The 14,654-nt window shown below is 31.5% G+C and overlaps 1 protein-coding gene across 1 annotated transcript in view; it reads right to left on the reverse strand.

Annotated features, from left to right (window-relative positions):
- Positions 1-14,236, reverse strand: part of LOC113517575 (heparan sulfate glucosamine 3-O-sulfotransferase 5) — a 30,347-nt gene extending 16,111 nt beyond the window's left edge. The window contains exon 1 of the mRNA XM_026902289.3: positions 13,933-14,236. The gene's annotated coding sequence lies outside the window, so the exon portion shown is untranslated. The remainder of the gene's footprint in view (positions 1-13,932) is intronic.
- Between the last annotated feature and the right edge of the window lie 418 nt (positions 14,237-14,654).

Here is a 14,654-nt window from a genome sequence, read left to right on the forward strand (position 1 = left end):
GTTCAAGTAGTAAGAATTTTATATAACTGATATATCTTGTTTTACATTTTAATATTGCATTACATTTTTACTTTCAAATTCCTTGAAAATTAATACAAAAATAATTTCATTTCTTTTTTTTTGGGTATGTATAATGAATATTTTCTTTTGTTGCTAGAATTATTTTTCCTTGTCTTTTACAATAAGCCTTCTGAGAATATTTGTGTTCTTCCAATTTATTTTAGTCACTTTAAATAACTTTTTTGACCAAATTAAAAGTTTAAGACATTACCACAAAACTCTATAAATTCTATTACATCACACTGTGACTGGGTTTCTTTGAAAATAAAACAATTTCAAGTAATTTGATAACATTTAGTTAACACCAGATTGATCAAGCTTCAACCGAGTAATAAAATTGTTCCATTAAAATTGCATGTAAACGAGATTTTCCGCAAATGTAACCTAGTTTAATCGAATGTTCGGCTCGAAACCTTTTCTTTGTGAATTTCGCTAAAATCATTGAGTGGTTTCCGATAACCTATTTACATTTATGTAGGTATATTATAATATAGGATAAAATCAATAAACATTACAATATATTGCATAAAAAGGTAAACATATTTTTTTCAGCTTGAAATCTTTTAACCTCTTGTTAACTACTAACTATTTCCCATGGTTTCGCCTACGTGATACTTGTGGATTACACGTCGCTGTATATTGTAGTTACTAAATAAATTCTCTTAATCGACTACATAGAATTATAAAACTTTTTGACATTGTGACAATAAAAAGAAAACTTCAAGAAAAAGTAAAATATTTTCTTTATCGAACTTGAAATATGGAGAAACTCACTGAAGCTCATATCCATAAAAATAAGACGTAAACCCGAGCATAAGTGCTATAATTATAAGTTGTATGTTTATTATACATACATAGTAATAATGTTATGTAAGTAACGCCGTAAGCTCAGCCCTGAAGGTTTGTACCTATTACCATAAAATACGGAAGCTATAAAATGGAGCTTCCACGAAATTTGGTCCGTGGCTTAACGTCGATACTATTATAAGGGCAAATATGAAATGAATAAAACCGAAGTGCTAAAACCATAGCCCTGTTAAGTTCATATGTGTAATATTGCTTTTAAACGCGTGTTTAGGTTTCTCTCATTTACATTGTGAGCGTCTCCTTTATACATAAATATGAGCAGTATAAATAATGTTTTATTCGGTCCTATTTACCTATGTAGATTTAATTTTTGAATTAATTAATTTGTCCGACATTAAGGTTTTTCTTGTAAATGTATATTATTTTATCGTGTTTGACTTGATTTACACTTGTGTGTGTAAAAATATAGGTACTTAATAATAATTTACAAATATATAGACTAGATAGACTTTGAACACTAGTCATAATAAAGTAAATAAAAAAAAATCTAAATATTATTCTTATTATTAATAATAATAGTGTGATATAATTTCCAAAAAATGTCAGAGAAAAATATTTTCAAAAACCGACATATTTTCCGTGATATCTATGTTGATTTCACTGAATTATTTGTAGACTAAAGAACAAATTAGATTGATATCGGTAAGTATAATTTAAAATAGCTACAATTTGCCCTTTTTAGATACAATATAATCTTATCAAACGTTATTGTAAGGTGAAAGCACTGAACAAGTAATCACTACGTTTTAGATGAAAGCAAATGTGTGTCAATGTAATTCGATACTGTCAGAATATGCAGGCGAGTGTGTGCTCACAACAAGGAGTGTACGTTACATATTCGCTAACACCCATTTCAAACACGCGTATTGTACACGCTAAGTGGTTTTCGATGACAACAGAGAGGAGTGACGTCCTGAGACATATAATCGGCTTTTCTTTCAAAGCTTTGGAAAGAAAATGTGTTTTTTTTTTCAACCAACAGTTTGTAATATGGTTTTTTGTGGATGGAATTTTACTGCCTCGCGCGTAGCTTAGGAATGTTTTGACGCCTACGGCCTCGGAAATTAGACAAATTGAATTTTTAACGTCATTTCAATGTACATGTTTACATTATTTGCATTTGAACTGAAAGCTACAAAATATCATAAATGATAATTATAATAATAATGTAACAAAAATACTTTGTAAATATACAAAATTTTATTTTTGTGACATTTTATTTTTCTTTTTATTTATGTAGAAAAAGGAAGGTTGAAGAATGGATGTGTTAATATAATTACAAGGTACGGGAGCATGACACTTTAGCCTTTATGAATGACAAGATAGAAGGGGTATATAATAACATGAGCATCACAGTGTATTCTGTGATGTTACAGGTTAATTTATACCTTTATGTAATTTAATTTATAAATTCATTATATTTTTTTTTGTGTAAGACGTGACAAAATTTTAATGTATAAAATTTTACAAATTACTGCACCGTAAAATATACAATTACTCTTATTGTTGCTGCCCTTTTTAAAAACACGTTGCTCCCTCTGAGGGTCGTTATTATGGTGTTATTACAAATTCCTCCCACATAATATTATGTGCTCTAGATTTTTTGAGGTCAATAGAGTCAAGTGAATTGCATGTTTAGTGGGTACAATACAATGGTTGTGCCATTTTATACCTTAATATACTTGACAGAAGCGATTTTTTCTTTACAAAAGAAATAACTTTATTTGTGATAAAGTTAATATTAATTAGGATTCTCATTATTTTTACTTTAAACCAAATACAATGAAACCATTGATAATGATGGAGATGTTTAACGGAACTAGAACATTTGAATATAGAACGTGAGATTATGCGTAATTACGCATATGTAAAGATTTTGGAAGTTGCTTAAAAATTAATATATATTACTAATTAAAAAAGAACTATAAAAGACTGGCTTTTATCAGCACCTTTATCTGTGTGTCCTGGATATATTTAAATGTCCTAGATAAATAGTCTTTCGTCAATCAGTCTTCTCGTCCTTTTCTATCACACATCTCAAATTTTTTAACCATTGGTTAAATACAGAACTACAGGTGAACCTTAATTCATGAAAATCTAGATACAATGTTATACTATCTAGGTATTAGATGAGCACTGCGATAAAGAATTCAGTCCAATAACCTGCCGCACGCAGATGTTGCATGCCTTTAATAAAACGTACCTGTCTCTCAGCTGTGAGCCACTAGGATTGGATTTTAAATTACCTTATCAGTGAAACAATGTTGATTTGATATCCACATTCTGTTTGCTCAAATATAGAGTCGTCATCAAAATAAGAGCTGTAAATTTGAAACTAAATTTCTTCTCCATTTGGTCTTACTATTCGAACTATTTCTGGTGACCACAACATGAATATAAAATTAGGTTTACTAAAAATATTATTCGATGCTTGATCTAAAGAATTCTATTCCATTTTACTAGTAAATGTCAGGCAATATTTTCAACCGACTTTAAAAAAGAAGGAGGTTCTAAATTTTGTTGTATAATCTTATTTAAATTCTGGCTAAATTTATAGAGTATTTACATGAAAATTATGTTTAATGCAGCCTATTTGCTATACATGTCTGATTTTTATTACTGACGTTTGCGTTCACAACAATGAAAATGTTAGAGTGGTCACAGTGCGTGGGCTGCCAGAAGAAGAGGTCGTTCACTTTGGTTCTGTCGTGACCATCACGTGGAGCAATCCACGTCGAAACGTCAGCAATAAAAGTCAGGAATATAATGTAGTATAGTCAGTAGTATAGTATAGTACCTACGTTTCTGATTTTTATTGCGGATTTTATTTACCTGCAATTGCGTCGCGTTGAATTCCGATTGTGAATTTAAAATATGTGTAAACAAAGTGAAGTTTAAAATTGTTGTCAAATCATCAATTATTAATATTTGCTATTAATAAATAAGTAGTTTTGAAAGTTATACTCGTAGTTGTGTTACTTATCTTCAACTTTAGGTCTGATTATAGCTACGTACTGTAGAAAATGTTAAAGGTATTTATATTCATTACTAATTTGATCTTTAATTCTTATTGTAAATGATTAGTATATTAGTAAGAACGCATATATTGGTTAGTACTTAACTATGCACATATACGACTTCACCTTTATAAATCATCAATCTATTAAAGATTTGATTCATCATCATCATCATTCGTCCCTGCTGGACATAATCCTCTCCCATACACTGCTATAAATAACGATCCTGAGCCACCTGCATCCACTGACTTTCTGCAATGCATTTCAGGTCGTGACTCCATCTAGTGGCGGGTCGTTCTACACTGTGTTTGACCGTTCGGAGTTGCCACTCAAAAATCTTTCTTCCCCATCGGTTATCGGTTTTTCGAGCTATGTGACCAGCCCATTGCTACTTCAGCTTGCTTATCCTTAAAAAACACAAAGATTTGATGGTTTGTTTGTAATAACGAAAACTACTCAACCGATTTTAAAAAAACTTTCATATACATATATAAAGTTACATGACTAATAAATACGCGAAGTCTGGCCGGATCGCTAGTAATGGATAAATATATAATACAGGCATATAAAACAGCAGGTAGTACAATAGTATCGCATTTAGAAGTTCAGTAACCCTATTTCTGCGACTCGACTGAGCCCTTACGTCACAACGGTTATATTACGCCAGCTGCAAGGTTTCGTGGTTTATTTATATAGCAGACGAACCGATAGAATCCAATTTAAGCTTCTACAAAGGTTTTGATAAATTATTGTTTATTGAATATACCTAATGGATATTATTTTGCGTGTTTTCGTTGATTGGACATTTTATAGAATTAATTATATATCACTAATAACTATTAAATCTAGCTATTGTTTTTTATTTAGTGATCTTTATATTTGCAGTAGTATAATCATAAGTAAATAATGAAGGTTGACAATTTATTATTTATTTCATAATAAACAATAATTTCAACATATCTTTGCAATAATTGAACCATAATAATCAACCCGCCTATTAAGGGTGGTAATAGAAATGCTGGCATATACTCTGTGTAGTTTATAGAAAAATATCTCCCAAATATAAAATTTGTAGTGCTATTTCTATAAATAGATATACAGACAGAGACGAATTTAATAAATTTATAAGGATTCTGCTTTTGTGATTTGGCTACGGAAGCACAATACACTTGCAATCCTTTAAATATACAGTGGGTAAGCATTCATTTATATTCAAGCCAGTATTCAACCTAATTTTGAGCTTATTTGAATACGGAGATTTTTTTTTTTAATTAATATTTGTATACGTGTTTCTCTTTATTTTTAATTACTGATATTCGATTTTTTTATATTTATTTATACCACTTCCAAGTATTCAAATTATTATATTTCTTCCAATAGTGTAAAAGTAACAAGTTATGTCGTGAAAGTTTAGCTACTGTGGTGATTACTAAACTCTTTACATCATGGTACCTATGCGAATAGGTTAAATTTGTTCACATTGAACACATAAACTGATATAGCCATTGCAATATATACTAGTTATTGAATATTAGTAAAATAATAAATCTTAATTATATAGGAAATGGAGTTTTATTAGTTTTCACGAAACTGCTCGATGTGAAACTGCAGATTTCAGAGTTACATCAAGCACGCATATATTAGACTACTGGTATCCTAAATTACTTTGAAGTGAACATTTATCAGCACTAGATTTATATATGTCATTATCATCTTCATTACTAACAATCCCTTTCGTTTTCTGGTGTCCTAAACTACTTTAGTGAACATTTAACAGCACTAGATTTATATATGTCATTATCATCATCTTTATATCAGTCGTTTTCTGTCCACTGCTAAACTTACGCACGCGTAATACCTCTGGTATTACAGGTGTTCATAGGCTACGGTAACTACTTACCATCAGGTGGGCCATATGCTTGTTTGCCACCTCAGTGGTATAAAAAAAACTTAGGCCTCCTCTATAGATTGTCATAACAGAACAGCATCATTCTTCAATGCCGTTTACCATTAGGGAGATTTTGCCAGTAGTTATCATGCTTAGCAAGTGAATTGGCAATCGCAGTTTGGCTTTTAGTGATTTCTTAAGAGAGTCACTGCTGCCCATCCCTTGTCCATTAAGTTCTCTTAGTCACCTTTTAAGGCATCCGTGGGAAAGGAGGGAAAGGAATAGGCGGCCATTCTATGCTGGGACCACACGGCATTGAAAATTTGTATATATATATATATATATATATATATATATATATATATATATATATATATATATATATATATATATATATATATATATATATATATATATATGTGTGTGTGTGTGTGTGTGTGTATATATATATATATAATATTTTTGTTATATTTTTATTACACTAAAAATCATGCTAATGCATTTTCTGTAATCTTAAAAACCATATGAATATGCTTTTGAATATTTTTTTCTTGAAACGGTTACTTTTAGCAATAAGTATTTTCTTGTTCTTGTAGTAATCGTCTATATATGCGACACTTTTATTATTCTCCAAATATAATATGTGTGGTGTAAATAAAGCATTTTCTTTCTCTCTCTTTTGTGTTGTTATGACATATATTTCTATATACCTATTATATATTAAAAACAAGTTAGAAAAATAAGCCGGTGTCTATTTTAAATAAAATTTGTTCATCATATATAAAAACAACAATATATAACCCAGATATAACTATGGTACTTCATAAATATAGTTCTTAGGTACCTATTCCCATATATTTTATTTGCATTACTTTCTTTTTCTTTAAATAAAAAGCAATAATGGTATCTCCCTACCAGATTTGTTAAGTACTTCTACTTGACAGAACAAGTTTCGAGAAGCTTCTAAAATCTAATTTAAAGTTGCAGCATAAAAACCGTTGACTGATTATTTATGCAAAAGTATGAACATTTCATTTATAAGACAGGTGCAGTAGTTCCCATGTATTTACATTAATGCACATAATTCTATTAGTATGTACACATCAATACATTCACTTTACCTATGAACTATTTATATGATAATATTTCAAATTACATTCTGCCTCAAGTTACGGTTAAACTTCGGTTGAGTATAGATGTATAAATATAAATAACGTACTATATCATTTAAATCTTCATCTGGGATATTTATGAAAAGTATTTTTTTTAGTATTAAATACCTATTAATGCATAACAATTTATAAAATAACTTTGTGGAAAAATATAAGCATGAAAGTAAATCTTTGCGCACCAAACACCTGAGTCCTCAGGAATGTCAACACATAGGGGGTGTTATAGGCGAAACAGTATACTCTGTTATGTCCAAGGTACTGCTCATGTCTATAGGCAACGGTTACCACATTCTATTAGATGGACAGTTAACTTGTTTGTCATTCTAAGTTGCATAAAAAAAAAGTAAAAAAAATCTTAGCGCTTTTTAAATTTCGTAACATCACTCGATGAGATAAAAAAAATCTGTGGATAGCTTTTCGTGTTCGAAACTTTTAGTGTTCTCTTTGGATACTTCTCAAAGTTTAGATCAAGATTATAAAGTTGGGGATCTTGTCGGGAGCTACAATTCAGTAGAAGGATCTGATACGGCCGAGATGAAGCATTCTCTTTGGAAAGTTGACCCTCTTCAGAATTATATCAAGCTACAAGTATTTTTATAGATATAATAGTTTATGCATATATGTAATAATTTCCAATTATTTTATATTTTCTCTTATACATATTTTTAATATAGCCGTGTAGGAATGAATGGACTACCCTTTTCTTTCCCGTGGGTGTCGTAAGAGGCGACTAAGGAAACTTATGGTATTTTTTTATGCATGTAAATGGCAACCCCATCCGTGCTATCGATATACATCAGCGGGGCACCAGTGAAAGATGATAGGTAAGGATGAAGCAGGTCAGTTAGCCTATCGTGACGAATTCAACAAGAATTATTCACGATGGTTTCCAGGGGGAACCACATGGAGGTCGACCTAATAGGGCATATTGCTAGCAATGGGACTGTTAAACTCCCTTTACTACTAACAATCCCTTTCCCCCCAGGAAACTTATGATGGAAGGATGGTGATGGTGATGATGATCCCTTCTAAAACATCTGTAAAAACCTAACTGTGATTGCGAACCCGCTTGCCAAGCATGGCAACTACTGGCAAAACTCCTCTTATGGGGAAGGCTTACGTTCAGCTGTGGACAGTTAACGGCTAAAAATAACAATAAATAATATTTTTAATAAAAGAAAATAATGAAATATATTACCAACTATAATTCCACATGGGATAATGGAGGCATTTGTTAACTGACACGGTGACGAGCCTTCCGCCGTTATATTGATTAATAAGTTATTTTATCGGTGTTGTTACCAGAAAGTTACTTATTTTTAATACTATATGAGAAAAAGTCCAATAAGAGATGATAAATATGCTACCATTCAGTTATCGGTATTCAACTGGTAAGTACGAGAATGCGATAAAAGTTTTTTTTTAATGGGTGATAATGAAATGGTAACCCCGCGCGCGCTAATGGGATACGCTGGCGGGGCACTAGTGAAGGGTGATCGATGACAATGAAAACAGGCCAGTTAGCCAATCATGATGAATCCATCAAAAATTAACCATGATAGTTTCCAGGGAGAACCGCGAGGAGGTCGACCTGGTTGGGTATATTGCTAGCATTGGGATTTTTAATATCCATTACTAACAATCCCTTTCCCCCCATGCGATAAAAGTTGGCTGGTGGTAATAACTGCGATTTTAGGCATTGCCGTCGAATATACCTACTTACATATTATAATTCTCGTTTTGTATATTATTCTACAAAAGTAGTGGTTACGTGGTTTGAGAATAACTAACGTAGTGTGTGACATATAATATACAATACTTATCTAGCTCAGACAAAATGGTTGGCTAATCAAGAGAGCGTCTTTTAGGTATATCTGGAGGCGTGTTATATTAATACAATTAGCTCTGATGCTGTTCTAGCTTCCTTAATATCAAACGGGCTATGAGAGAGGTGTATGTTTATAATTCGTGTTGGTATAGCGATGAAGCATATATTAAGGGTGAACAAGTAAAATCGAAAATATTATGGTCAGACGAATTTGTCAAATATAAAATCTGCATAATGACCTCAAAAGGTGAAGCTTAAGACGCAAGGGGAACTTGGAACTTGTATAAAGTGGACAAAGTATAATACTCAACTATATATAAACGTAATTGAGAGTCAAACTTTATGAATAAAAAAAACGATGGTATATGTTCGTGAAGTTGTCATGAATTTAAATTACATTTTGAAATATCTTATTTATTATTATTCAAAAATTTGTATGTTTTTTAATTCTATTTCATGTTTTCATTCCAGGTTCTTTGTTAAATCTCATTAAACATGACATTTACTCCTACACTTGTGTGTTTATTAAGAAATAAATACCTATTAGGTACGTATTTAACATATCTTTATGAAAATAATCTTTACAAATTATATTTATAATACTGTTTGTTGTTTGTATTCTGATATTGAGATATTCAATTATAATTTTATAAAGAGGAAAGATTTGACTTTTTTTTAATGAATACACTCAAAATATGTATAACCTATTTAAAAAAAAAACCTACAGAAAACTACAATATCTACGAGTAAGATAAGCTAGAAGTTGGGGCGGGTCGCTTATTTTAAATTTATTATTATTATTATCATCATCAGCTATTAAGTGCCCACTGCTAAACATAGGCCTATCCCATAAAGGGAGTTTTTCCAGTAGTTGTCATGATTGGTAGGCGGGTTAGCAACCGCTGTTAGGTTTTGGTGATGTTTTAAAAGGAACACTACCGCCCACCAGTGTCCCTCGACTTTTAAATTTCCTTAATCGCCTTGAACGAAACCCGCGGGTAAAAAAGGGGTGGCCCATTTTATACCGGGTATGGTCCTGTTAGCATTGTTTTAAATATTAGTATTTTTTAGTATCTATTTGAGTATTGATTAACCTTTGACCTTTAAATAATAAATATGACAATATTATCGTCACTTGCTAACAACTTCACTAGACCCATAATAAGCGTTATTAACGGAATTTAATACGTAAGGTGTGATTGTATATAATTATTCATTGACCAATGCTTTGTAGTATGTATTATTATCTGTAAACGTACGTACTCATATAACATAATAAAGACCATCAGATAACATGAAATTATTGTAACAATATACGATACTTTACCGAGTCGATCTCCACGCAGTCTTCTTGGAAACTATAATATTTATTTATTTATTTAACTCTTTATTGCACCAAAAACATAAAAATAAACAATGACATATAAACAATTCAACTAAAATACAGTAACATAAAGTACAGATCAAAATATACATATTAAGGTACAAAAGGAAGTCTTATCGCTAGGGCAATCTCTTACAGATAAACTTTGGTCAAAGGAAAACATATAGAAGTGGGTAGGTGTCGCAAAAGTATCATGGTTAATTCCTAGAGATTTCCTGTTATGATGGGTCAACTGACCTAACTTCATTTTCACCTATCATCTCTCACTGGTACCTAGCCAGCGAAAATCAATAGCATAGGGGCTGTTACTTTATTTTAATCTACTAGCGACCAGCCCCGGCTTCGCACGGGTGCAATATTTGGATGTGTAACTTTTAAACTGTTCAAAAGATTATAGTAAGACTGGTATTTTGGCGAGTGCGAAAGTATTGCATTATTAATCTTAAGCAATATTTTGCTTAAGATTTTAAAATGAACGGCATGTAAAATTTATTTTACTTTTAACATAAAAAACCTTTTTTTGGGTGAGATATTAAACATAGATATTATACATATATAGATTAATTACATTACTGAAAATATATATTTACCAAAATAAAAGGTAGTCTATAGTACTCAGGAATAATGTAACTTTTTTAACAGTGAAATAATTTTCAAAATCGGATCGGTAGTGCTGGAGATTACCCCGAAGAGCCAAACTCACAAACTTTACCTCTTTATATTATAATATTATACCACTAAGGTTGCAACCAAGCATGAAGTATGCGGTTACCAGGGGCATTTCGCACACGTTGGCCACACTGAAAAAACCTCTTTATCCCTTTTTTATAACCCCTATGTTGTAGTATCTTAGAAAAATCTAGAACAGGTATATATAAAGATGTACAGGTAGTATAGATAAAAAAAAATCTAAGACGAATTTTTTTAAATTTCTCACAATATACCAAAAGTACATTCATAAATACGAATACAACAACTGTTAATAAATTTCATCAATTCATTTAAACTATACTATAAAAATAAGTTGACTGGGATATATTTTCTGATCGTTATACGTAGTATGGTTCATTAGAAATGGGAATTAATACTACTTTAGGTAAACAGCAATTATTAAATATTATTAAACCTGAAATATTTCGACGTTTCGACTAGGTTATACCAGCTGTGGTCTTGAGTAGACTCTTAATATGGTATTGCCATATCTCTGATTCCGAGGCGGAAGCTTTTTTCTCCACACAATCATTATCCAACAATTTGTATCACTATATTCATGGTTTCTTAACACAGTACTCACCATACTCACCATGACTTTATTTGAAAGATAAGACATGATATCGCGTCATCAGTCTATTCGTGATCACGACCGGTGTAACTTGGGAATCAACTACGAAATGATATTCCGAAATTACAGACCCGCTTTTGTTCATACTTAATATATATTATGTATAACAAAAGCGGGCAATAATACATTATATGTATAATATGCCAAGTAAATAAAGTTTCCTACCCTAAAGATATAAAATCTCGACATTTTAATATTTTTAAACAAGTTTTATTATGTGATTTTAATATCAAATTTGTGTTCTAATCAGCTCCAAAGTTTCGGAAAATTTTTCATGATAGGGCCTCTAGTCGAAACGTCCTGTTAATTCTAGTCCTTATAAACTATAATTCATGAAACGCGAAATTCTAAATGTTATATGTTCTAACAAAGATTTAAAGTAGCTCTGTCTGTACTTACACAAACATATTTCATAGCTCAAAACGTTCTGTATTTGCTTCAACATTCGAGTGAAAATTACATTAATTTTTCATTCGAACCAATTTCAGGAATTGCTTTTTACGAGGTCAAAGGCACTGACTAATTAAGTAAGAACCAATATGGATAATGACAAATGAGTCTGTTTGTTTGTTAGCTCTTGACATTTTGATGGCTTAACCGAATGTCAAGATATTTGGCCTATGCGTAGTACTTGAGATATGTTAGGAATCGGTTCCTAGGAAAAATACTAAACTTGATATTAGATGTGTTATTACTATTATTATTATATATTAAATTATTACATCAATAAACAAAGTACCTATATAATAGTTTAGAATTATTCATTTAATTATAAAGGTGCGTTTATACACCCGTACACGTGGATTTTGGGATGATCCACATAAATCTCTGACACGTGGGAATTCTCATGGTCACATAAATTTGTGCCGAATTTCGAGGATATTGTGCTCAGTGCCCAACGGTTATTGTTGGACGTGCGTATGTTATATCATATATGAATACCTAGGTTGTTCCGTCAGTTTGGAACATAAAAATATACAAAGTTTGGAGTGACTGCTCCCACTTTAATAAATATATGATTGTTATATGTAATTTTTAGAATATATATATATATATATATATAGCTACTACTAGCAAAACTCTCCTTATGGAGAAGGCCTATGTTCAGCAGTAGACAAATAATGGCTGATATAATATAATAAAAGCCAACCGATGCAAATGTATAACTCCGTTAATATTACATCCTTAGGATGAGAGAGCTATTAAACTCGGTGGGTATTAAACTCGATTTTTGTAAAGTATGCTTTAACACCCTAAATTACGTTGCACTTCGTATATTTGTTACACTTTAATATGTCGTCGTGTTAACGTAATGTTCAAATAGCATGTTTGTCTCAATTAGATTCGCATATAAAATTTATTTACAACATTAAAATATAACAAGGTCATAACATTTCAGGAGACACATGCAAAGGTATATGCTAAAATGTTAACGATTTGAAATAAATAAAAATAAAACAATAATTTATATTTTAATTCAATAATTAGTTATAACAAAATTAGTATAGAGCCATTTTAAAGTAAACTTACTCTGTGGAATAAGAATAATTAATAAATCCTACAAAAATTACTTGTCGAACTCGGAGTCTGATCTAAGCGACCGATTGATTGATGGTTATATTTACTGTATTATTGTTTTCATTTATATAAATATATTACTTTAATTTATTGTTTTCTTTATATTACAGACTTTATGCATACAAAAATAATCAATAATTTAAAAAATAAATGAATGAGCCAGTTATATCACATTTTAACTAGTAAATTATACAGTTGTAAAATTAATTATTATTTGTAAATTAAAATTTGAACAAATAAAAAATATCTAACGTATCTCGAACAGCTATTTCTATTCTGCATAAAGAGAATAATTTCAAAAATGTAACCTCAAACATTTTATCTAATACAAAAATATTTTATTCTAGTCATAAAGTATGATTAACACGGATGAGAGGATAGACAAGCCTTGTTTGAAATACAAATACCATTTTTCACAGAGTGTAAGTAAGCTTCAGCGCGCTGTTATAGCCGTAAAGAGATAAATAACTCGACAATATGACACTAATTGCTACGGTTTACTACGCGTCCGCTACGTCGTAGCCTGGCGCTACATCACGGTCATTGGACTATGCAACAACACCTACAATTCAGTAACGATATCTCATATTTACAGTTTGATACTTATTGATAAACTTATGAATGAATTGTTTATTACCACTTAATTATACATAAGTACTCACAAGATTTCTTATCGTAGGTCAGAAAATATCAATTTAATTACTGTTACATGATCACACACGCTGTAATTTTAAGTCTTTTTTTACTTTGAGTTTTAAAAACTAATATTAGATCTAGTGTATTTCATAAAACTCACCGTCTGAACAGCCGCCTGAAGAACTGCAACCCAGCATAGCACTTTCACATGACACAACAAATCTTTTGTCTTATTAGCACTCGTGGTCGACGTTTGACCTCGGTACAGTTTATGTAGACTGCGATGCTCGGGTATGCTTAGTCGATTTATATTTTATTAGCATGAGGAACGACGATTTGTTGTTGGAATATCGACGGCTGTCATTCGTGTGCCTGTGGAGACGCGGGACGAGGTCGGCGGCTCTGTGTAGACTGAGCCAGTCGGCGCGCACCCGCGACCCGTTTGCCGGTCGATATACGCGGCAGAATAAACACGCCGTACTAGGACGGAGAGTAACTCGCGATGTTGCCAGCACCCTCCCGGTGTTACCATCTCAAATGTATGCCGCGGTTTGTATCTCCAACACTCGTTTCTTCGCGCCACCGCACGGGAATTCTTATGCGAATCGCTCCCAGACTATAAATAGGCGACGTTATGAAATATGATGCTGTATTTTCTTTGGAGTTGGTAAAGCTTTTTAAAATGCTTCCGAGGTACAAAATACTGTGCCGCTCAAATTTGAAGTCTATATACAATATTCATTCAGTTCAGCTCAACTGTTAGCTCTCTGCCAATAGGAATGCATGTATAATTCACACGTAACCTTCACTTATCTGTACGTTTTGAAACAGAACAATTTCCATAATAGAACCATCTATAGTCAGAAAGGATCGTTCTACAGT

Source organism: Galleria mellonella, unplaced genomic scaffold (assembly GCF_026898425.1).
Source record: "Galleria mellonella isolate WM207_F2 unplaced genomic scaffold, CSIRO_AGI_GalMel_v1 utg78, whole genome shotgun sequence".
Lineage (NCBI taxonomy): Eukaryota > Metazoa > Arthropoda > Insecta > Lepidoptera > Pyralidae > Galleria > Galleria mellonella.